This window comes from Lynx rufus, unplaced genomic scaffold (genome assembly GCF_022079265.1).
Source record: "Lynx rufus isolate CCGP_SWC_20201006 ecotype Redwood Valley unplaced genomic scaffold, mLynRuf1.p SCAF_5, whole genome shotgun sequence".
Classification (NCBI taxonomy): Eukaryota; Metazoa; Chordata; class Mammalia; order Carnivora; family Felidae; genus Lynx; species Lynx rufus.
The window spans coordinates 154254145-154277166 of record NW_025814867.1 but is presented as its reverse complement, the minus strand read 5'-3'; positions in this window follow the sequence as shown (position 1 = coordinate 154277166).

Sequence of the window (23022 nt, the reverse complement as noted above, 5' to 3'; positions counted from 1 at the left end):
ATCCTTTAGTATTTCTTGTAAGTCAAGTCTGCTAGCAATGAATTTTCTGTTTGTTTTTCTTTTCTTTCTTTCTAGTAATGTCATTATAGCACTTTCACTTTGGAAAGATAGGCTTGTGGGATATAAGATCCTTGGTTGACAGTATTTTTTTTTCCAGTTAGCAATTTGAATATGTCACCCCACTGCTTTGGCCTCCATTGTTGCTGACAGTCAGCTGTTAATATTGGTGGGGTTCCTTTGTATGTGATAAATTGTTTTTCTCTTGCTGCTTTCAAGATTCCTCTTTGTCTTTGGCACTCAAAATCTTCTCCATAACAGATATGGGTTTAGATCTCTTGCATTTATGTGACTTGGAGTTCATTGAACTTCTGAAATACATGGATTAAAGATTTTCATCAAATGTGGGCTGTTTTTAGCCATTGTTTTTGAATATCTTTTGTGTTCCTTTCTCTTCTGATGCACTCATTACCCTTATGTTGGCATGCCTAATAATTTCCCACATTTACTGAGACTGTGTTTACTCTTCTCATTCTTTTTTAAAAACTTTTTATCATTTCTTAACAACTTATTGTCAAGTTAACTAACATACAGTGTAGACAGTGTAGTCTCATCGTTTTTTCTCTGTTCTTCAGACTGCATGATCTCTATTGGCCCATGTTTAAGTTCATTGACACCTTCTTCTGCCAACTCATAGCTACTACTGAGCCCATCTAGTGAGTTTTTTTATTTTGATTATTAGGCTTTCAACTCCAGAATTCTCAGTTGCCTTGTTTTTATGATTCCTATCTCTTTGTTAATATTCTCAATTTGATAAGACATTGTTATCATACCATCTCTTAATCCTTGAAGCATGGCATCCTTTAGCTCTTTGAACATATTTACAAGATATGCTTCGAAGTTGTTATTTACTTAAAACAAAATCTGAGTGGGAAGTGGGAACCTCATGTTCTTGGCTATATCTGCCTGAGGTAGGGCTGCTGCTGCTGCTTCTTCTTCTTCTTCCTCTTTTTTGTTTAAGTTTGTTTGTTTGTTTATTTGTTTATGTATTTATTTTTATTTTTTTATTTTTTATTAAAAGTTCTTTAATGTTTATTTATTTTTGAGAGAGAGAGACAGAGTGCAGGTGGGGGGGGTGGTGGTGGTGGCAGAGAGAGAGGGAGACACAGAATCTGAAGCAAGCTCCAGGCTCCGAGCTGTCAGCGCAGAGCCCGATGTGGGGCTCGAACTCACGAACCATTGAGATCATGACCTGAACCGAAGTCGGATGCTCAACCGACTGAGGCAACCAGGCGTCCCTTCAGTAGAGCTTCTATCACACTGAGGTTGGAGTGGGGTGGGGAGTGAGCAAATAATGGCTCAGATGCTACAGACACTCACTGTTCTTACCAAGATATAGTAGACTTTCTTAAATAAATGTTTCTCCATTTAACATATGTCTGCTGTAGTCCTTTAGGACAATTTCCAAAGACTTAATATTTTTTTAATAATTTTTTCCAATTATGGTTATTTCACTGGGGAGAGAGTATATGTAGCTTCTCAAGTCACCATTCCAGAAGTGTTCCTTTTTATGTTGTCTATTTTTGTTTACCATTTTAGTTATTTAAACTTTTTCTCATACTTACACGTGTACTACATTTGGAGTCATATAGTTTACAGGGTTTGCTGCAGTAACACTATTCCCACCCTTTTTCTTTTCTCCTCCACAGAGAAAAATCACTCAATTCTTTTAATTCACTTAAAAAATTATCTCCTTGTTTAGAAGTAACATGCTTATATAGCATCTTTTTCTTCTTATTTTTTAAAAATTTAAATCCAAGTTAGTTAACATATAGTGTATTAATGATTTCAGGAATAGAATTTAGTGATTCATCACTTACATATAACACCCAGTGCTCATCCCAACAAGTGCTGTCCTTAATGCCCACCACCCATTTTCACATCCTACCACCCAACGCCCCTCCAGCAACCCTCAGTTCATTCTCTGTATTTAAGAGTCTCTTATGGTTTGTCTTCCTCTCTGTTTTTTTTTTTTATTTATTTTTTATTTTTTTTTTTTAAATTTTTTTTTTTCAACGTTTATTTATTTTTGGGACAGAGAGAGACAGAGCATGAACGGGGGAAGGGCAGAGAGAGAGGGAGACACAGAATCGGAAACAGGCTCCAGGCTCTGAGCCATCAGCCCAGAGCCCGACGCGGGGCTCGAACTCACGGACCGCGAGATCGTGACCTGGCTGAAGTCGGACGCTTAACCGACTGCGCCACCCAGGCGCCCCTTCCTCTCTGTTTTTATATTATTTTTGCTTCCCTTCCCTTATGTTCATCCGTTTTGTATCTTAAATTCCACATATGAGTGAAATCATGATAGTTGTCTTTTCTAACTGACTTATTATGCTTAGAATAATACACTCTAGTTCCATCCACATTGTTGCAAATGGCAGGATTTCATTCTTTTTGATTGTCAAGAAATATTCATATATATATATACCACATCTCCTGTATCCATTCATCAGTCGATGGGCATTTGGACTCTTTCCCTACTTTGGCTATTGTCGATAGTGCTTCTATAAACTTTGGGGTCCATGTGCCCCTTCAAAAGAACACTCCTGTATCTTTGGATAAATACCTACCACTGTAATTGCTGGGTTTTAGGGTAGTTCTATTTTTAATTTTTTGAGAAACCTCCATACTGTTTTTTAGAGTGGCTGCACCAGTTTGCATTCCCACCAGCAGTGCAAAAGAGATCCTCTTTCTCCGCATCCTTGCCAACATCTGTTGTTGCCTGAGTTGTTAATGTTAGCCATTCTGACAGGTGTGAGGTGGTATCTTATTGTGGTTTTGATTTGTATTTCCTTGATGATGAGTGATGTTGAGCATTTTTTCATGTCTGTTAGCCATCTGGATGTCTTCTCTGGAAAAGTGTCTATTCATGTCTTTCCCCCATTTCTTCATTGGATAATTTGTTTTTTGGATGTTGAGTTTGTTAAGTTCTTTATAGATTTGGGGTACTAACCATTTATCTGATATGTCATTTGCAAACATCTTCTCCCATTCCGTTGGTTGCTTTTTAGTTTTGCTGATTGTTTCTTTTGCTGTGCAGAAACTTTTTGTTCTGATGAGGTCCCAGTAGATCATTTTTCTTTTTGTTTCCCTTGTCTCCAGAGACATGTCAAGTAAGAAGTTGTTGCGGCCTAGGTAAAGAGGTTGTTGCCTGTTTTCTCCTCTAGGAGTTTGATGGTTTCCTGTCTTACATTTAGGTCCTTCATCCATTTTGAGTTTATTTTTGTGTATAGTGTAAGAAAGTGGTCCAGGTTCATTTCGTGTCCAGTTTTCCCAACATCATTTGCTGAAGAGACTCTCTTTTTTCCATTGGATACTCTTTCCTGCTTTGTCAAAAATTTGTTGGCCATACATTTGTGGGTCCATTCTGGGTTCTCTATTCTCTATTCCATTGATCTATGTGTCTGTTTTTGTGCCAAGTACCATACTGTCTTGATGATAACAGCTTTGTAATACAGCTCGAAGTCCGGAATTGTGATGCCTCCTGCTTTGGTTTTCTTTTTCAGGATTTCTTTGGCTATTTGGGGTCTTCTCTGGTTCCATACAAATTTTAGGATTGTTTGGTCTAGCTCTGTGAAGAATGCTGGTGTTATTTTGATAGGGATTGTGCTTACCTAGCATCTTTAAAAAATATTCCAGTGGTACCTGTGTGGCTCAGTCAGTTGAGTGTCCCACTCTTGATTTTGACTCAGGTCATGATCTCAAGGTTTGTGGGATTGAGCCCCATGGTGGGCTCTGTGCCAACAGTGTGGAGCCTGCTTGGGATTCTCTCACTCCCTCTCCCTCTGCCCCTTCCCTCCTACCTCTCTCTCAAAATAAGTAAATAACAACCTAAAAAAATATTCCATATTCCAGTTTTGGGTACTATTAACTTCCCATGACGGATGAGGATTGAGCTTTAGTTCACTCTGACTTTGCCCTGTGCACATGTGCTTCCATCATGCATCTTTCAAGATAGTTGTAGTGTTGATTATACCGACATCCCATGTTTATATTTTCAATATCCAGCGTCTTGAGTACTGTCAATTTTCACAGCTGAGCTACACAGTATACTCCTTTTGTTTTCCTTCCCATTTTTAAACATTTGTTTTCCCAAGAATTAACATCCATTTGGGTCTTTTGTTTGCTTGGTTTCCTATGTGCTTACTGCTAATTCCACACCCTCTTCCATTTGTGTAATTCTCCCCACAATGTGTTCAAACACCCAGATGTCTTACCAGTTTTACCTCTCTGAAGACATCTCTCCAGGAGCTTCTGAGATACTGTCTGGACTCACTGCTCTCCAGGCTTGTGGTCCAGCTGCTCTCTGGGGTCCTCACCATGATCGATCCTGGAGACTGTCTGAATCTGTGACTTGTTTTAGACCTCTTATATCCTGTATGTCACATCTTCTTTCTTGGTTTCACTTTCATTGTCGTGAAGCTCATCCTTCAGTATGACCTTGATAAAGGGTGTCAGGGAGGTATATTTTTTGAAAGCTTGTATTATGAAAATGTATTGATGCCAGTTATTAATAGTTGGCTTACCTGGGCACAGGATTTTAGGTTGGAAATAATTTTACCTATGATTTTGTATGACATGTTCTTCTGCTTTCTAATTTCTAACACCATTTTTGAGAAATGCAATGTCATGCTGATTCTTAACCCTGTGTATTAAACCTGATTTTTTTTTTTTTTACTAGGAGTTTATAGTATCTTTAGTGCTGTGCTCTAAAATTTTATAGTGTGCTTAGGTATAGGTCTGTTTTCATCTTTTGTGCTGGATATTTGATGGTCCTCTTCAGTCCAGAAAATCATGTCCTTTGGATCTAACAAAGTTTCTTGAATTATTTCATTGATGACTTTCTTCTTTCCATGTGATCTTTCCTCCTTTATCTCCTTTAATTTAGATGTCAGCCTCCATGGACTGGTCCGCTAATTAAAAAAAAAAAAAAACTTTTCTCTAAATTTTTGTTTTGCTTTCTAGATCGTTCTTTCCAGCCCCTCTGTTGGATTTACCAATGTTGCTACCATATTTTCAGTTTCTGAGAACTTTGATTTTGATTTTTGACTTTTCCTTTAAAAAATAGCATTTGTTCTTATTTTTATGGATATCGTATCTTTTATCTTTTCTCCCCGAGACTATTGGTTGATCTAATGAAGTTTTCTTGCTGAAGAGTCTCTTTCCTCTAAGTCACTATTTTTTTCCTATTTGTTTTGATCACTCACTTTCATAAGTAATGCTCTCTTCACGTGTCTTTGCACTTTTGAATATTTAATCTCTGTATTTTTAAATGTTTTTTTTAAGTTTTATTTATTTATTTTGAGAGAGCGTGAGAGAGAGAGAGAGAGAGAGAGAGAGAGGCAGAGAGGGAGGTGGATGCAGGATCTGAAGCCGGCTCTACACTGACAGCAGTGAGACTGATGTGGGACTTGAATTCACAAACTGTGAGATCATGACCCGAGCTGAAGTCGGACATGCAACTGAACCACCCAGGCGCCCCTCTGTATTTAAGAGAAGAATTAGAAAGTGTTGTTTGGCAGCTCATCAACTCTCATTGAGAGTCATGGTTCTCAAAGTATGGTCCGTGAGGACCAGCTGTGTCGGCATTCCCAGGTGCTTATTAGGTATGGATGTTCTGGAGACCCTCCTGGACCTTCTGAATATGAATTTCTGGTGGTTGCACCCAGGAATCTGCATTTTAATGCCCCTCTCCCCATAATTTTTATTCGTGCTGAAGTTTGAGAAGCACTGAAAAGTATAGCGTATTCTGCCTGGATGGTTTCATTGGGGGAACTCTGCGTGTCAGTGTCTTTATGCCCTTTTCTTGGACGGACCAGGAATCCCAGGGTGATCTCTGGCTGCCAAACTGCAGAGAGCCTGAGTAGGGAAGAAGCTTGGGAAGTCCCAAATCAAGGCGTAAACGTTTCTTTAATGCCCTGTTTCCAATTTGTATTTAGTTCTCAACTGTGTCTGCTTCCACCCAGCCTAGAGATTCTCTCCTTCTCTAGAATTAAACCTTCAGTCGTCAGCTGTGTGGCCGAGGGGCTCTTCCCTTTGTCCATCTTGCTGGTTCTGCTACACCTCACCCTCCACGCCTCTGGTTTCCATCTCCCCATTTGGCTCCCCCATTCCAAATAAAGTCTGCCAGAGCCTTGCAGGATTGGGCGGCTGCCTGCACCACCACACCTCTTTCCCTTGGTTACCAAATTCCTGCTCCAAGGACTCCCAGCTGTTCTGTGAGTGTAGCAGCCCTCCCGGCCTGGAGCCTTGGCACAAGCTTCTTCTCTAGTGATGCTTTCTTCATCCTCCTTCACCTAGCCCAATTCCTTGCCACATGTAGTGGGTTGAGATGTGTCCGCCCTCCCCCAAAGCTATTGAAGTCCTAACCCACAGCATCTGTGAATGTGACTTAACTGGAAATAAGGTCTTTGCAGATGATCAAGTTAAGATGAGATCATTAAGGTGGCCCTAAGCCAGTAATCCAATAAAATGGGGGAAATTTGGACAGAGACAGGACTGCACAGAGAGTGAGAGCACTATGCAAACATGAAGGCAGAAATTTGGGTGATGCTTCTACAAACCAAGGAACACTGAGGATGGCCAGGAAGCCACCAGAAGCTGGGACAGAGGCCTGGAGCAGAGTCTCTGTCACGGCCCTCAGAGGGAACCAGCCCTGCAGACATCTTGATCTTAGACTTCTGGTCTTCAGAACTGTGAGAAAATACATTTCTGTTGTGTAAGTGGCCCGGTATGTGGTGCTTTCTTACAGTAGTACTAGCCGACCAGTACCCTACCCTCTGTTCCTCCTCTGTGATGCCTTGTCTGATCTCCCACCCTTGGTTAAGGACTCCTTTGGTATATCTCTAACTTGTACTTTTCCACCAAAGTATTTTCATCAGTGCAATTATTTAATTGTAATGGATTTATTTATTAAGTGAATACTTACTTAATTTCTTGTGCAGTTATTGGTTGTATTGGATTTATTTATTAAGTAAGTGAATACTTACTCAATTTCTTGTGCAGTTATTGGCTGTATTGGATTTATTTATTAAGTAAGTGAATACTTACTCAATTTCTTGTGCAGTTATTGGTTTTATTTGCTCCACATGGGTCTCCTGCATGCAGGGAATTGGGGCCATGTCTATTTTGTTCACTCCTGCATTGCAAAGTGTCTGCCAGTACATGGTAACCTCAGCGCTGGATGAAGGACTGAATTTGCTTTTGTTCCATCTTTCTACCTCCCTGGGGAAGCTAGGTCAGCTTTGGATTTATAAAGCAGTCTTTGACCTTGGCCCATCTATTGGATGGGACGTCCTGAGCCAGCCCTCCAGCCACACTTACTGCGGGTGGGTCTCCTACTGCACCTCCTCGGATGCCAGCAGAGAATGAGGGAACTGACCTTTACTGACAAAGTGGGTGGCCCACTGAACTCATTGGGCAACTTATGTCAGAGTTGCCGGAGCCTTGATCCCACTCCCGACCAACCTCCCTGGGTGATTCTAACATGAGAATCACTGCCCCTAAGCCCGTTTGCATCTGTCTTAAGTGGAATAGGAACTTACTTGGTCACCTGGATTCTGAGCTCATAGCAGATTGAAATATATGAATATGGAAGTGGAGATTTACCAGAAACTGCTCCCATACGCCAAACGATAGAGTTCCTCAGATGCAACAGGGCCACTAAGTACAGGGACAAATAGACCTCTGCCCTACATTGTGAGGCTCATAATGATGAGGTTAAGTTATCAGCAAAAATTTTAGAGCTCCACATGCATTCTGTAAGAAGTCAGGATGCAACAAATCACTGTCAAAAGTATTGCCAAATCAAGCATTTCTGATGTTTCGGGCACAGCCCTGAGCAGGGAGGATGCTTTGTTTAAACCTTACAAGAGCCTTCCGGGTCATGTTCTGTTGATGTTTGCATTTTGCAGATGAGGAAACTGAGGCCCTGAGAGATGGAGTGAGCTGCTTGAGGTCCCTTTACAAGTAATTGGAAGGACAAACCGTAGCCCTCATTTGTCTGAGTCTGAAGTTGGTGATATTAATCTTTATTTGAAGAAATTCCTTTTGTTCACCTAAAAGACAAATTTTGTTAAGAAAGTTAATTTATGAAGAACATGTCATCATTTATCAGCACGGTATTAATGAACCACTGTTACATTTACTTAAAAATTACCCACAGGAAAAGGGGCGCCTGGGTGACTCAGTTGGTTGAGCATCCGCTTTGGCTCAGGTCATGATCTTGTGGTTCGTGAGTTCGAGCCCCGCATTGGGCTCTGTGCTGTCAGCACAGAGCCTGCTTCGGATCCGTTGTCCTGCTGTCTCCCCCACTCATTCTCTCTCTCTCTCTGTCTCTCTCTCTCAAAAGAATAAATATTAAAAAATAGTTCACAAAATTATCCATAGGAATGGATTGGATAATGGTTGGCAAATGTGAACTTTCCAGTACTTATTTAATTTATAATCAGAGCACTTTGGTGGATAAAGAGAAAAACAGAACTATCGTGTTTCATTCCTTTGCATCTTCCGAACTGTGGCAGATCCACACGAGGGATATATGTGCTGGGTTTCCACAGTCTGCGTAGCACCGACCGGCAGAAGACTGCTATTTTCCCACACCTTCCCCCTGCTGGCCTGTCCGAGGCTACCCGGGGAAGGGGCTGGCCCGGCATAGTACGCTCCTGGTCAGCTGGGCGCCCCCCCACTTTGGCCTCACTTCCCCGCGTGGTGAGTTCAGATCAGGTTGTGATGATAAGCCGACGCTCACACGGAAGTGTGGGAATAAGAGAGAGGGGAGCTTGCAGCGGTGTGAGATTTACTTTCTTCTCACGGTAGCAGGAAGCTCCCTCTGGATCTCTGCTTGCAGGTACGACCGCAGCTTTGCGTTTTCTCTGCAGCCTGGAAGTTCTGTCCTCTAAGACAGGTCATCGCATTTTCTTCTAGGAAGTCCAAAGACAGGAAACAGACATGGAGTGAGAGAGCGTTTTGTATTCATCCCCACTCTTTCCTCTAGTGGTTGATTATGGAAACCCCCAACCTAACAGATGGTTGGGTGTGGGGCTCTGTGTTGAAGATACTATTATTAACAAATGACATGCACGTGTCCTCCACAGAGAGTTCCAGGAGGCCAGCTCTCCAGCCAGACGATGCTCTGATATGTTATTGTCTGGGACTAAGGCGGCTCCATGCACAGACGAGAGAATAAGCTGTGTTCTCTCTGAAGGGCAAGGATAAGAACTGAATGGCTTATTGGTTTGAATGGCTAGAAAATACGTAAGTTCCCACCGGATTGATTAAGAAGCACAGATGTAATTTTCAGAGTAGACATGGGTGGGCGATCCCTAACTGATTTGTTGGTTCTCTGTGTTTATTGAATCAGATATACTGATAGCAACCCTTAGGGCTCCATGGTTCCTCGAGCTTCACTCTTAGCTGGGATTATACTTGTGGCTTCTCAGAGTCGAGAGGGTCCTCAGAAGCCTAAATGAGTTAGAGAATGAGGGATCCAAAAAAGGGAGAAGGTTCCAGAATTTATACAGTAATGAAAAAAAAAATAGGATGATTTGGGGCTGTCGCTTATTTTTGGTACTTTATTCTTGCAACCAGCGTCCATAACTATTGATCAATTTAGGTTGCCAGGTGGCAAAAGTCCCCAGACGTGGTAATACTTAAAATATATATGAAATATTTTAGAGCTGTAAGTCATGACACTGTAAAAAGTTGTAGGGATGAGTTTCTCACGTTCCTGCTGGTTAACAAGGAGAGAGAGAGGGAGAGATGCACATTAATGCCTGCCTTGTTCTGTAATGCAAAATCCGTTCCCTAGTTCTCTTTTGCATCAATTCTATGAGGAACACTGAAGGCCGAGATATTTCAAGAAAAATTCTCTGGCTCTGGGTCCAGCACTGTCCGATGTAACTGTCCGCAATAATGGAAATGTTCTCTGTGTTCATTGTCGATGTGTTAGCCACTAGCCACGCATGACCGCTGGACCCTTGAAACGTGGGTAGTGCAACTGAGAAACTAAATTTTCAGTTGATTTTCATTAATGCACCTTAACACATAAATAGCCACATGGGGCTAAGAGCTAAGATAGTGGTTCTGACCTGTTGGACAGAGTTATGGACAATATCTTCCTATAGCTCACTGGTGTCTTTTTATGCTAGTGACTTTTAATTGAAAAAGTACAAATATGCATGTAAAGTGAAATAAAAGTAATCAGAAAACATCTGTTTGGTAAGAGAAGACTATTTCGTGAAATTACCCCACCCGACTTCTTCCGCTTCAAAACATCCTGACGGCGGTATACGGGCTATGAGGTTGCCTCATCTTTTTAACGGCGGCGTAGTATTCCATTGGCTAGCTGTACCGTATCTAACTGGGGCCAGTAGTGGATATATATTGTTTTCACTTGCAGTTCAATGACTTTCCATCCACTTACCTCTTTGCACGTGTGCGGGGCCGGTCTTTTCTGTGACAGCAAACGGCACGAGAAGAAAAGTCTCTAAGACAACCCCGGGATACAGATCAGTTAGGATTTAATAAGTGACCCTCCTTGCGTTGTTCTCCGGAACGAACCAGAGTGAGCAGAGTTTCCACGTGGTGGGTGTGACGCCGATTGGAAGCACCGCGAGAGAAGTGGTTGCCGCCCACTTGTGCCCACCATCCCAGTCCGTAACAGGAGCTCAACAAAGTTTGTTGAATGAACAAGGAGATGTTCCAGTTGTGAGTCGTACCCTGAGGTCTTTTGCCTACTTTGGAAAGCCTCAGCTGAGGACTGAATGGGTGCCCCTTGTCATGGAGAGCAAAAGCTATCACTAGCTCTGGCAATCAAGTATTAATTAATTAATTACTTTTAGAGAGAGAGAATTGGGAGAAGGGGCAGAAGGGGAGAGAGACAGAGACAGAGACAGAGACAGAGAATCTCAAGCAGGCTCCATGCTGAGCATCCCATGTGGGGTTCCATCCCGTGACCCTGGGGTCATGACCTGAGCCAAAATCAAGAGCCCGCTGCTCAACCAACCGAGCCATCCGGGCACTCCCAATATTATTTACTTTTTAATTGCCTCATACCCATTCCTGGAATAATATCCACTACTGTTCCTAGAGAAATAGTAATAAATAAGCTAAAATACTGAGAGTTGCTCTTCAAAAGTTTGCCTAAAATTTGGTAAAATCCCATGGAAACTGGTAGGAAGAAAGATGTCATTGCCCATTTTGTGCACTGCGAGTTCTGCTTAGCTGCTCCCGTGGGCCTCCCTAAACTGAAAGGATCCCGTCCCCGGCCAGTGCACGATGTCACATTTCTGCAAGGCAATGGACGGGAGCCGTGGCACAGAAGGAGAAGCCGAGTTTGCACGGCCGAACTTGGGCACAGTTTCCAAGTGGAAGGTCTCTCCTTTCCAGCTCTGCCCACCACAGAGCTCCACGAACACTCTGCCCTTTCTTCCATAACCACCCCATCTCCCTTCCTTTCCCCTGAGCGCTCACCTGTGCAGGTGCTTGAACCAGGTGAGCCCTGGAGACCGGCCTCCTTTTCTTCTGTCACCTCCTCTGGGTGTTGGCTTCTGACTCCTCCCCTACCCGATGGCTCAGCGTCTATGGGGCAGTGGGGAAGTGAACCTTCCCTAGGGGTTTTTATAAGAGACAGTCGGAATGAGCTTTCACTCAACACATTTTCAGTGTAACAAGGCAGGACCAGAAATTTCGGTCAGGAGGGAAGGAGACCAGCGAATGTGGACCTTTAGGGTCAGCACTCCTACTCCGCATGTGCCCTTTGTATTACGGCGCCCACAGACTGCGTCAGTCTTCCCAGTTGACTTTATTTTATTTCATTATTGCCTTTTAATATTTTTATTTTTATTAAAATTTTTTTTTAATGTTTATTCATTTTCGAGAGACAGTGACAAAGCGTGAGTGGGGAAGGGCAGAGAGAGAGAGGGAGACACAGAATCCGAAGCCGGGTCCGGGCTCTGAGCTGTCAGCACAGAGCCTGACGCGGGGCTCGAACTCACGATGTGAGATCGTGACCTGAGATGAAGTCGGACGCCCAACCGACTGAGCCACCCAGGTGCCCGTAATTTTAGATCTTCTTATCAAGAAATTAAAAAGGATCGAACAACTCAGAAAAGGTAATAAACAAGTAAAATATGGATCTACTGTTACGCAGACAACTACCGTTACGTTCATTGCAACCGATTTCACACAAAGAGCTCATGTTATACGTTGTTGTACTGGGTTTTTCTAAATCAACCTCTTCCTTTTTTTCTTTCAATGATTTTCTTGCTTCTTTCTCCCCGTTTCCCATCCTCAGCCCAGTCAGGGAAGAGATGTTTCTATCTGGTGTGCAACATTTTCCCACCTTTACGAAGTTGCCTGCACACACATATGCACTTACATGCACACACACACATATAGGCTTTCTGTTATTGTTTGAGTTATGAAATTAGATATTTTATATATTCCTCTGCATCTTTATTTTCTCAATTAAATGTGATGGAAGTGTCCTCACATCACTGATTTTTTTTTTTGACTGTGATGTTCCAAATGTTTGCATGTTCTAAAATTCATACAGCATCCCTCACTGATGGGCGCTCAGATGATTTTTCTCTTATTCATTCTTTCTTTTTCTGTCTATTGTCTCAGCAAACAATGCTCAGTGGATAGCATTGTGCAAATAGCTTTAAGTACTGGTTATTTTTTACCTCAATGGGAGAGATTCCCAAGAGTAGGATTGCTAAGTTGAAGGTAAGTGTATTTTTGTTTTGTTTTGTTTTTTTTAAATACATATTGCCAGAATCTGTTAACAATAAAGAAAGCTACAAACACATTGCATCGCCACCAGCAGTATCTGAAAGTGCCTTTTCTCCCTGCACCCCGCCAACATTAGGATTCCACCTGCTTACTTTTGGGTTTTGCGGTGAGAGGCAATGTGTGATTGTTATTTAAATTTCCATTTTGTTGCCTATTTACGCGATTGAGCGTCCCCTCAGGTCCGCTGGCTGGTGTTGTCTTCTGTGAATGGTTGTGTTCAAATCCTGTACGCGTTTTTCTATTGGCTCGATCGTCTTTTTGTTATCGACTGGTGAGTGTTCAGTCTTCTGTTGCTGTTGGGACATTAGCTATCCTGTGTGTGGAGACAGGGCCCCCAAGTCACTCCACCTTTGCCTTCTATGTTGTTTTGCTGTATTTTGCTGTTTAATGAATGCTCGCAGTCGACTGTCTTTTATTTTATAGCCTCTGGACTTTCTGTCGTGTTTACAGGTATATCCCTGGCCCCTCGGTCACAAATACGTTTTCCAGGATATTCTACTATCTGAATTGCTTGGTTCAAAAACATTTCTTTTTCATCTTCCCAACGTGGGGATTTTTTGGTTAGTTTTTCACATGAAGCATTTAAATATGTCTGAAATGAAGGAAGCGTCCAATTTTATCGTATCCCGTTTGACTCCTCTAAAGATGTCCAGTTTTGGTTCCTGTAAATCGAGAGGAGACCTTTGCTTGTCTAGTGCCGTCTGGATGTGCTGAGCTGTGGCTGGGGACACGGGGATCACCCGATGGCCCCGGACTGCCTCCCCGACTGCTGCCCTCAGGGCCGCACTGGGTCGCTGTCAGACAATGCCAAAGTCACAGGCTAACCCCGCGTGTGATTCCTTCTCCACGTCCAGAGCCGGGGCACCACCTGACGGGAGGCCCAAAGCCAGCAGCGTTGAACTTCTCAAGTCTCACCAGGGGGTGGTTTGTAACCCCTGGTTTCGGACTCAGGCCGACCTGCACGGGCTCAGCCGCAAGGGCTCTTGGGCTCCTGCCGGTGGACTCTGTCATGCTCTGCCGTCTCCCCTCCTCCCGGCCAGGCCGCCCTCCTGCACTGAGCCCGGGCCTGCATGATGCACCTGCTCCCACGGGCCCATGCTTCCCTGTGAAGCGTTCTCTGCTTCTGAGACGCCTCTGATACCAACCTGTTTTGACCTTTTCTTATAATTCAAATCTGTAGATTCGGGAACTCTTCGTTTGAAAATTAACTTGTTAGAGTGGCTATCAGCAAGGCACCTGCCTGGTTGGGAGTAAAGAAGGATTTATTTTGATGAAATGTTTACGCAGATTGAGATGAGTTGACGTGTAAGAAGGCTTTCTCCCCCTTCCATCTGGGGTCCCTTCCCATTCTTCTAATCCGCTCTGCCTCCCAGCAGGTGGATGAAATGTAGCGAAGGCCTTGGGGGGGGGAGTCTTGCCTCATGTGCGGTTTCTCTTGAAACCCCGCTTTTCTTTGTCGTCATTCAGCAGATGTCCACTGAGCACTTACTACATGCTGGGCACTGTTGTAGGGGTGCTGACTGCGACAGGGAAGAGAAAGACCAGGCCCCAGCCATCACAGAGGTGGATGTACCTAGGAATAAATACCTATGTGTGTAATTAAATATGGAGGGTAAATACCGCAGGGCAGAATATGCTGCGGTTTGGGGGCTTGTCAGGAAGGCTCTCTGTGGGCAGCCGAGGGAACGGTGTTTATGGAGAGGGTGGGGACGTGTTGGTTGTGTTTGAGGAGAGGCCAGGAGCCAATGTCCAGGATGGGAGTGGGGAGGCAGCAGGAGACCTACTGCACAGAGCAGGGTGGAGGTGGCGGAGTTGGTGGTAGTGGAGGGGCACAGGGCCTGCAGCCATGGTGCGGACTGAGCAAAAGATCAGAAGGCAATGGAGAGATGTGAACGGAGCTTCCCGTGATCTGGTGTGTGTGTGTGTGTGTGTAAAAGATCATGTTGGCTGCTTTACAGCGGTGGGTGTGATGGTAGAAGGGAACAGGAACATGAAAAGCCTCTGAGAGATGGTGGTGTCCCTGTTTTTGGTCAGCGGCTCCTCTGTCCACACAGGCACCCAGATGGATCCCGGGAGTCAACTTAGTGTCCTCCCTCTCCTTCTCATCACTTCCTGCTTTTCCCTCACCACTTCCTCCCTCTCTCTTACCACTTCCCCCCACTCTTCCTTACCAATTCCTCCTTCTCCCTCACATCACTTCCTGCTTCTCTGTCACCACTTCCTTCCTCTCCCTCGCCTTTCCTCCCTGTCCCTCACCACTTCCTGCTTCTCTGTCACCACTTCCTCCCTGTCCCTCACCACTTCCTCCCTCCCCCTCAGTACTTCCTGCCTCTCCATCTCCACTTCCTCCCTCTCCCTCACCACTTCCTCCCTCTCTCACCACTCCCCCTCCCTCTCACTACTTCCTCCCTTTCTCTGACCACTTCCTCCCTCTCTCCCTCACCCTTCCTCCTCCCTCACCACTTCCTCTCTCTCCATCACCACTTCCTCCCTATCTTTCCCTGCTTCCCCCTCCCTCTCACCACTTCCTCTCTCCATCACCACTTCCTCCTTCTCTCCCTCTCACCACTTCCTCCCTGCCCCTCACCACTTTCTCCTCTCTCTGTCCCCACTTCCTGCCATCTCTTCCCTGTTCTGAGGACACTGATCCTTACCAGACAATAGAGGGCTGTCCTTGGATTCAAGCTCTGCCCCTACCTGGATGTTTCTGGACCCTTCTGAGCTGAGGCTCCCCCAGCTGAAGAATGGGAATGACAGTCACGGCACTTATGTCACAGAGCAGAATTGAATTTGGTAAGCATCCACAGCACTGAATAACCACCACGATGACGGTGACGGCAGCTGTCATCGCCATCACTGGTGTTTCCGAGTTCGACGGTCTCACCTTCCTACTGTGTCCCAATATTACAGGACGCAAATGTCTTCGTCCCAGTACCGTGGCTCTCATGGGGTCTCAGTTGTTCTCCATCTGGACTCAGGCTAACTTTCTGACTGTCATCCTGTGACCTTCTCAAGTCCCCTGGCCGTTCTCCGCCGCGTCCCTAGCAGGGAATGCTTCCAAAGCATAAATCTGATCATAGCACTTCCTGCTTCCCATATGTCAGTGGCTTCCGCTCACTTTCACGATGAAGTCCAAACCCTTCTCGCACCAGTTCCTCTGTTCCTGTCTCGTTTCCTGCACACTGTTCCCAACACACAACCACTAGCTGAATCAATGTGCCACCCCCCAATTACAGAGTTTATTTCATCAAATTATCGTAACTATTATCCGAATCCCCCATTGAATTGTGAGGTTAGTAGGGACAGTGTCTTAGCCATGATTTTTTTTAAATGTACAGTCAAGTGTGTAAGTGCACTAATCTTAGGTGTACAGCTTAATGAATTTTTATGTGTGTACGTATCCTTGTGACTTCCACTCAGACACAGAGAACATTTCAAGCAACCCAGAGGCTGCCTAGTGCCCCCTACCTCCCTGCTCCATACTGACTCCTCTCTGAGCTCCCGGGGACCGTTCTAGTTGCTGTAAGTAGCAGGCATGCTCTGAGTATTTGCGGAAGGTGTCCATGAGCTCAGTGGAGGAAAAAAGGGACGGGCCCCGGACACTCTTGCCCCTCTCTACCCTTTGCAGTTCTCAGCAGTATAATAGTGCCTGATTTCAATTCAACCGAAGTACCAGCCTCCAGGATCATCAATTTACTCAGCATGTTTCTACAGGTCCGGCCTCAGACAGTAATGACCGTAGGTGGCGGTGCTCGGTGTAACCCCTATCAAACCAGCTCCCATACCTCATTTTGTCAGCTTGACAATCTGTAAGGTAAGAAGAACATATATGCTTATTTTCATTTTCCAAGGGAAGAAATCGAGGCTCCGGAGAGCCTGAAGTCCTTCTCTGGGCACCACGCAGGGGTCTCTGGTACACACAGCACGAGCAAGGGGTGTGGGGTCCATGGCCATTTCTGTCGGGACACCCTTCCCATGCCTTTTGCTTTTTGATTTCAGGCTTCTTGGGTCCTGTTACGGGGTCAGTTGTGTCTCCTCCAAACCATATACTGAAACCCTAACCCCTGGTATCTCAGAATGCAACCGTATTTAGAAGCAGGGTTGTTACAAGTTGCAGATGTCGGTAAGATGGGCCCATACTGGATTAGGATGAGTCCCTCAATGAGTATGACTGCCGTCCTCGTACAAAGAGCAGAAGAGACACGGTCACGCAGTGGGACGACGCCACGTGAAGCTATGGGCTGGCGTGCGGCACCTACAAGCCAGACGACGGGGAGGACTGCCTGCCGGCCACCAGAAGCTGGGAGAGGCAGAAAGGATTCGCCTACAGGCGTCAAAGTAGAGCTGTGCCCACACCTTAATTTTGGACTTCCATCCTCCAGGACTGTGAGACCAGACATTTCTGTGGCTTTCAGTCATCCGGTTTGGGCATCCAGAGGACGCTGCTGCAGGCTCACTTTGGGCAACTACTTGTCCCCTTGGTCAGAAAGGAGCGAGCCCTCCCACCGCGGCCACTGCTGACATTTCTAACCCCAAGTGCCTCCTCACCCATCCCATCTATGCGTCACCCCCAGCCCCTCCTTTAGAACGTGGCTCAAATGCCACCATAGAGAGAGATGCTCTTCTCAATCCTGCAAGAGAACATGGAGGAGAAACAGACGATGAAATCAGATGCTGCCGCCGCCCCCCCCCACCCCCACGGCCCTTGTTGCCTATTTAGCATAATTCAAGTGGGCGAAAAGTAGCCTCGGACGCTTTTATCTGTCTTGTGCCGGGGGTGGGGACGGGAAGACAATAACTTACAGAATGCTTTCATTTCAGGTCAGAGGTTGATTTTCAGGAGGCCAGGTGTTAACATTAAGTTGGAATACAAAAAAAGAATTCCATTGTTGGGAGAGGTTATGGAGAGGACACAACCTCTGGTAGACTGAGGGCTGGCCCGAGGCTCTTTTCCCCTCCACCTGCCCCGCCCCCCCAAGCACCTTCAACCATACAACCTGGAGAGAGTAAGGTGCAACTGAGACCATCTGGAGGGTACACGGAACTGGCTCTCTTCAAGGCCTCTCTATGAACTTTTAGGATTCTGGAAGGCTGGGGTAGATGTGGTTCTATGCAGGGGAGGGCAAGCCTCCCATGTAAGTTGCCTTGTTTATTGCACGTGGGGCAGACCCCGCTGAAGCAGCTGGTCAGTTTCCTCAGCCTCCCCTTGTCAGGGCACGTGCAGGGTGTCACTTTCAAGTTTCACCCTTTAGAACTGGCAGAACTCCTGAGGGGGTTTTGAAATAACACAAGTTAAAACCTAAGTGTATTTGGTCAAGTTCCTGGTGTCTGCTTGATCAGGGTAGAGCACCCCCTTCCCTCTGATTCAATTTTGCCTCTTGACATCTTAATGGAACCGGAAGGCTCAGCTAGATTGCCATTTCCCCCCAAAAGACTTCTCCAAGGGTGAGAGTGAGTATTCTCTTTCTCTTCTGAATTTCCACATAGCGTAATGTGTACGTATCTTAGAGCAGGCTTCGCTTGCTCCCTGCATTACAGATCTGCATTCCGCTTCACAGCTGTTTCCTGGGTGTGTACATGTGCCAGGCCTCGGGGACAGCTTCCTAAGCAGGAGACATAACGGCGCCTCCATTCACGGAGCTCACAGTTTTGTGGTATACGTGTGTTTTTATATTGAAATATGTTCTAGAAGTCTTTGTGGGAAGAGCTGCTCTGTTAAGCCTATTCTAGATCACTACTAACCTAGTCAATCTGGGGCAGGTGTGTTAGATAGACCGCCACAGACCCTTCATTGGCCTCCTGGGGGTCAAATCCCAGGCATTTGCACTGGGGTCCTGCCTCCCAGAAGGACGTGCACTTGGGGTTAAATGCTCTGCAGTTGCCATCTTGAAATGTTCATTGCTTTGAACAATTATGTTGATTTGGCATTTATGCCTCCTATGCTATCCTGCCACCTTCCCAGGAGGGGTTCTTGCCTACCCACTCCCTCACTCCCGTGGCGCCCTGGGTCTTGACCAGGCTCCTCCCCACCCCATCCCGCAGCCAGTGCCATCTGGGTAATGTGAGAAGAGGAGGCCTGGATGCTGTCACCCTCAGTGTGCCTGGTAGGGGCCTTGGGTGGGCACGCAGGGAGTGTTGAGGCTGCGCATGCACATGGCGTGGTATTTTAGGGGAGGGCCTAGCGGGGACTGCCCCTGCCCCAGGCTGCCCTTGCCGGGATACGGGATACATTCCACAGGTGACCTGACCGGGGCCAGACTCTCACCGCCCCTGATCCGGCTACAAGTGCTTCCCGGCTTGCAGGCGGAAGCCCCTTGAGAATCTTCTATCTACTGTGCACCGGGGCAGTGGCCTGTGGGAAAGGCAGGACCCTGGTGGGGGCACAGTGCATTGGCCCAGTGGAGGGCGGTAGATGGGAGCTCCTGGGGCTGTGCTGAGTCACACGCCCTTGCCGGGGGACCATTCCCAGGCCCGAGGGAGCAAGGCATTAAATAGGAAATAAAAACCGCCACGGTCGGTTGAGAGAGACTGAGAAACAAAGGGAAAAGTTTCATATTTTAGTCTCTAATAGCGATTCTTTCCCTTTTGAAAAAGGCACTCCCCGTTTTCATTTTGCACGGGATCCCAGCCCCAGCCATAGCCGTGCCATGATTTATTACAGGGACCACACAGGCTAAGGAGACGCACAACCACACGAGTTAGGAACCTTGGGAATGTTCGTTCTGCACGTGACAATAACCAGGCACAAGCCGCACCTCAGGTAAGTGGCCAAATGGTGCTCGGATGTCTGATCCCAGTGCCTGAGCGCCTGACTGTGAAGGCGGAGAGGAGCCTCACACATGGCCGCTGTGCAGTTAGCATTCTGTGCACTGAATGAATGGGTCGAGGAGCTGGACGTGGGAACAGAAATCACACCCTCCCCTGCCCTCCCGGACTGCATTTAGGAGAGCCCGGTGAGCGAGCACCCCACGGGTGCAAAGCCGGAGGACACCCGGGGGCCGGGTAGGGCAGGGCTGGGCCTGCGGTCCTGAGTGGGCGGCAGCACGTGACCACCTGCAGCTGCAGAGCAATGGCGAGCGCGCAGCATCACTGGCTCAGCTGGCCCTTCCTCCCACACAGGGCCTGGCCATCTTGTGCCCAACTCTGGTAAAGCACCATTTTGTTTCTGCCTCACCATTTGCTTTTCCTGTTATTTTGCGAGCCGTTGTAGGTGTGCTTATCCCTCCTTTTGCATATGGAGGGAACCATGGGGCCCACTCGTTTCCCATGAGCCCACCCTCCTCCACCCCGGACGCTTCTCCTCCTCAGGCCTGATTGCCCTGTCCCTGAGCATTCTACCTTGGATCCGAAATTGGGGTGCATTCCAGCTTGTTTTGTTTGTTTTTTGCAAAGTGATGAAACATGGGTGCATGTCGCTTTTAAGGCTTTTATTTTAATATTGTGACTTCAAGAACCATACAGAACACTCAGGAAATCTAATCATACTGGCTTTTCACAGTAACGTGGAAGGGGTTGTAGGTTTGGAATTACTCAAATTACCACCAATTTTAATCAGGCTTTTTTTTTTTTTTTTTTTTGCACCATCCAGAGAGCAAAATTAGAATTGCCTGTGTTTGTGTTCTACAATGTATTTGAGATAATTAAAAATTAGCCCGTGAAACCATCGAGATCATTATAGGAGCAGGAAGGATATGGAGGCGGCCTTTTCCCTCCGGGCAAATGAACTGGACTTTTATGAGAGTAAATACGAAATCTGAATCCGGCTGCACATTTTACTAAAACTGCTAACATCTCATGGTCACCTCTTGCCTAGCTGGCAGGCCTCCGGAATAGCCACCCCCGGCCGTGTCTTATTAGCAACCTGCAAGAAAATAACTAAAAATAATCGGCCGTTGAAATGATTATTTAAGCCTCTAAGAAACGCATCCTGATGACTGTGCGTGACTGTGTGGTGGCTGCGCTCTCGTCGCTCCTGCCTCTCCAGTCCGGCTCCACTTCTCCGCTGCTGCTTTAAGACTGCAGAGCGCCCCAGCGGCCAGAGGCAGGGGAGGGGGTCCCCGCTCGCCTCCGCGCCGCTCGCTCGCTCGCTCGCTCGCTCCGCGCCCGCCCGCCCGCCTCCCAGGCAGGGAAGGTTAGCGAGGGCTCACTGCGATTCGGGCCGCGGGAGAGGAAAGATGAGCCTGCCCGCCCGCCTGCTGCCTGGATGTGGAGGCTGAGGGCCGGCGCACGGGAGGCCGCTTGCTGCGCAGTCGGGGCGCCGGGTGCCCGGGATGAGCTCACGCCCGCGTCTGCGGCTCCGTCCACCTGCCGACCTGCCGGCGGCCCCCTGAGCTGACGGCGCACCTGGGCTGCAGCCCCGCCGGCCCGCTCTGGCCGCAGCGTTGGGCGCGGCGCCCGGGAGCAGGTGTGCAGGAGCGCAGCGCGCGGCGAGCGCAGCCCTCGCCCCGGAGCCCGGCCGCGCCGCGTGCCCGGGCGGCTCGGCAGCAGCGGCGGCGGCGGCGGCGGGCGGGCGGCGGCCCCCGGGCAGGTGGCGAGCGAGCGGAGCCGGGCGGAGCGCGGGGGGCGAGGCCGGCGCGTCGCTCGCGGGAGGCCGGGGAGCAGCAGGGGCATGTGGATACTGGCTCTCTCCTTGTTCCAGAGCTTCGCGAATGGTGAGCCTTTCGGTTTGTGGTCAATTTCCTTGCTTGTATTGACCGGAGCGTGGGGGGCATCGGATGCATGGGGGAAGTCTTTCCCTTCTCCTTCCCCCTATCTGTGCTTAAACTGTCATGCGTTTCTTTCTTTTTTTTTTTAAATATTATTTTTATTTCTTTTGGGAGGAGAGGAGGCAATGTAGAGAGGCCGGGGGGTGGGGGGGGGATTGCTCTGTAATCATTTAAAGGAGCTTACCTAGCAAAGTGACAGCTGCGAGCTAACTCCAGGGCTAGATAGCTACCTCATTCAGAATAAACCAGGTTTGGCGAGAGGAGGAGAGAGGGGAGATCGCCACTTTGACACATTACAACCTCAAAGGGACATGACATTCCAAGTGTGGGCAGGTGGGGGGGTCAATTAAGAGCGGCTGGCTTCGCATTCAGAGCTTTTTGAGCTTTGAAAACATGTGCTTTAAATCTGCTACAATTCGTCTCCGGCAGCACTGAAGCCTTTAAGAAAGATCTGTCCTTCCTCCCCCCTCCCCCCTCGCTAGTACATATCCCTCACAGTCATTTATGTAAAATTATGCACTCCTCAGCATTACATCATCTGAGCTGTTGACAAATTTTTAAAAACACCTGTATAGTTGCACAAATGACATCAGCGAATATTGTAAAGAGGTTCCTTTCCTCGCGCCCATCAGTGTCACATTTTGAGATGCTTTCTTCCTGGGGATTCGAAAAGCTATTGCTCTTGCCTGAGTCAGACCCAATTAGTAAGTGTGCCTGCACCTCAGTTTGCCTGTCGCTGTGTAAATATGAACTTACATGTATGAATGGCTTCCTCTCACTTGGGAACTAAGGGAAACTGTCCTCATTTGGTATTGCCCGGGAGTAGTTACAGCTTCAATTCCCGTTCCAAATTTTGGGACACAGAGCTGCATCAAATGTATGACTTGCTGACAGTGAAAATTAAACCATTAAGCAGAATCCCCTGCCCAGGAGAGACAGAGGGTGGGGGTGAGGGGGTGGGAAGGAAGAAAGAAATCTCGCCCTTGTGAGAAAATACCAGAAGCCAAGGGGAGGCTCTCAGATTTTCTTGAAAGATGCGCACGGGTGCATTTTCTGTGCTGTCTAGATAGTGTCTAAATCATGCCACTGACAGGCCAGAGGAAACACAAGAAACTTTGTAAAATTAATAATAAAAAAAAAAGGCGATTGAGAACAGGTAGAGAAGAAGGCACTCCTGAAATTAACAGGGAAATGATGCTTTGCTCTCTAATATAACCTACAGCAAAGTGTGCACAACTTTCATTTGGAGGTTTCCCAGCAGGAGAGGATTGCAACAAGTTCTGACATGACCCCATCTTTCCCAGAGGGCACTCTCCCTCTCCTGCAGCCTCCTGGGAATTTACCTTGGGGGAGAGATCTGCTGTAGCTAATGTGTGCTGATGCATCAGGAAAGTCGGCCCTTTATGCTGCTCTGCTAATGTGAACCAGGAGAAGACGTAAAAATGCTCACATACATGTCCCTGTG